The sequence below is a fragment of the Aptenodytes forsteri genome, unplaced genomic scaffold (assembly GCF_000699145.1).
Source record: "Aptenodytes forsteri isolate BGI_AS27 unplaced genomic scaffold, ASM69914v1 Scaffold15, whole genome shotgun sequence".
NCBI classification, from domain to species: Eukaryota; Metazoa; Chordata; class Aves; order Sphenisciformes; family Spheniscidae; genus Aptenodytes; species Aptenodytes forsteri.
Window position 1 is genome coordinate 12,791,691 of NW_008795129.1, and position 2,915 is coordinate 12,794,605.

The window sequence follows — 2,915 nt, forward strand, 5'->3', positions numbered from 1 at the left end:
TCCAAAGCAGCTCTCCCAGGAACACACTGCTTTTCTCAATCTTTGCCGAGTCCACACCACCCACTTTTCTACCATTAACGTTTCTCTTGGAAGAAAACAAACATTTTAAGATCTCATTTCCAAATAGATGATTTTACCAAGCAATTAGAAAAATATAAGCTCTCTTTTCCACTTTGGGAAATATTTCTTTTGCAGATCGCTGCTGCTTTGATACAAATGTATTGTTGCTATACTAAATCAAAACCCAGTAAAGATGGTGATACAGCTCCAGCAAGAATTTTGCAGCTCCAGGGCAGCCAATCGATATTGGCATTTCACCTCAGATGAGATTACCATTTGTCTCTCAAAACCAATAAAGTTTGACCTGTTCAGTGATTAAACTTGTACCTACGGCAATCTTCTGAAACCTCAGCAAATGTAAGTATCTGTTGGCTCGTTCAGCAAGGGTTTCTTAAAGATGACATGGGTAAAATTCAACATATGATCACATCGCTGCTTCTCTTTGTGCTGAACTAGTTAGGGTTACAGAAAAAAAAGGAGGTAGAAAAAACAAATAAAAAGCAAAAGTGATGAGAATGCGCCATTTGCAACATTCTCTCCATCTCTCAGCAAGTACCTATCACAGCAGAACAAGGGTATTTTAAAGTACCTAAACATTCAGGCTGGCACCTGGTGCACTCTATTGAGCATGCAGCATATTAGAAGATTCAAGTGGACAACTTGACCATCTCCCTTTAGAAGAAAGAGATGTAATACATAAAAAACGCCTATGCCTCTGTTAATAGGCTCTCTCTCAACTGCTGGAGTGAATCCTCCCCCACCCCCATTTGTAAGGAGCATAAATTTCATAATAATGATACTCCACACTGAAGAAAAGTGAAAACAGAAATGCCAGGGATGTAATTTTAATTTGTTAGTGATTGTTAACATAAATCATCGCACATAAATGGCTGATGATTCCCTGAAAAGAAATTCAGCACAGACTAGTATTAGACAAGCTTGAATGATTTTTCAGTAAAACTCATTGGTTGTTTCACATCTATGGAAGTCAGTGTTAAGGGTTCTTCCGGGCTCACATGTGCCACAGTCTGGCGGCAATGCAGATCAAGGCTGGGTGCAATAGCGGTGTTCAGAACATAAATGATAGTTACACATTGCCATCGCGGTGCCCCTCCATTTAAAGAGAGCTCAGCTGCGCATTTCACTAGTCTCTTGTCTTCTTATTACACTAAATCTGTATTAAACACAAAAGAAAACAGGCAGAATGTAACCAACATGACTCAACGCTCATGACTGGACTGTAGCTTAATTCTGCACTGGGCCTCACCATCTCCTCCTGCTGGGAATTAGCAGATCTGTAAAGCAACTCAGAATTACACTGTAGTACAAGTAGTATTTAATTAGGATCTGTGTTAGCCATGACATTGCTAAGTAGGTAACCAGAAAATAAAACCAGAATTATTTCATCAAGCGAGGAAACAATGATAGCATCTGTAAAATAATGAACGAGTCCAAGCACACCTACCCTTCACTTCCAGAGCACGAAGCTGGCTCATCTCCCATGAGGGCAGAGACGCCATCCCATAGACGGCCTGTTACGGAAGCTCTTCTATCATCAGGACCAAAAGTGACTGGAGGAAAGCCAAGGTTAAAAGGAGACCAACAGAAATAACACAGCAGCAGGAGAGTTGAAAGAAGATTGGCACATTTTAAAGGAAGCAGACTGATTATCTTTATGCAGGAAACTGCACAGCCCACAGATCAGCCTTGGCAATAGCCAAAGGTCACCCCCGCTGCACGCTGATGTGCCAAGCGGAGCCCCAGGGGGGTACTGCAGGAGCTGGAGAGCAGATAAAGCATCAGTGCCTTCAGGGTATACTTTAAGGTGAAAGAAAGCAGGATGTTCAGCCAGGAAAACTACGCTAAGAATATGCTTTCTGAAAGCAGATGAGGAAGAAATAAAGAGAGAAATGGACAAATGGGAAATAAGAGGTCACTAAGCATTCATACCAAAATATCGCAGGCAACAGATCTTCAATCCTCCTCATTAAGCCACTGAAAGAATGAAGTAGGAAGTCTTGGCCTTCTGCATTTTAGCTGGCATGTGATTTACCCTACAGAAAACTTCTCTTTAAAGATATTGCAGAAGCCCTTTTATTTTAAAAAAAAACAACCAGAAACTGACACTGACGACAGAGCCAGTGGCAACATAGTCATCTTGAGGCTATGCAAGTCAGCAGCATCCTAGAATGACATTAATTTGAATTAACTATCAGCTTCTATACAGCTGTTAAACCTTGCAAATGAGACCGTCTGTAGACATGAAATTCAAGCCTGGATTAGGGGAGAATTTGCAATGTAAATGTGACTATACTGCTTTTTTTTTTTTTTTTTTTAAGAATAGAGCTATGCATAGAAAACAAACCGATGAGTGATAATGAAACAGGAAGTGGCAGTACGAAGTGTACGAGCCAGATGCCTTGTATAAAACCAGGACGATCACCACGGCAGAGGAAGATCCGGTTCACAGGGGACTTGATAACAACAGCCATAAACATGAATGAAAAAAATCTAGAGGTGGCTTTGACAAAAACATGTACATATTGAGGAAAAAAGGGGTTCTGTAACCACACAGGATTATTTCTCCTGTATCTGTGTTGAAAAAATCATCTTGACTGAGCTACTTCTCACTAAAATCCTCATTAAAATGAGAGTCCCAGAAATTCCATGTTACTCCAGCTGAAAATGCTGCAGTTAGCTCCAGTGGAGATTCCGGTATTAAACTACCCTTCACCATCCAACCTCCTAATTGAAATTTGTCATTCTAATAACCCCAGAGCACATCCAGCAGTTTCAATATCTACTGCTATAATTTTGAGGCTGACATAGGGAGCATGGCATGGAAATACGAGAGC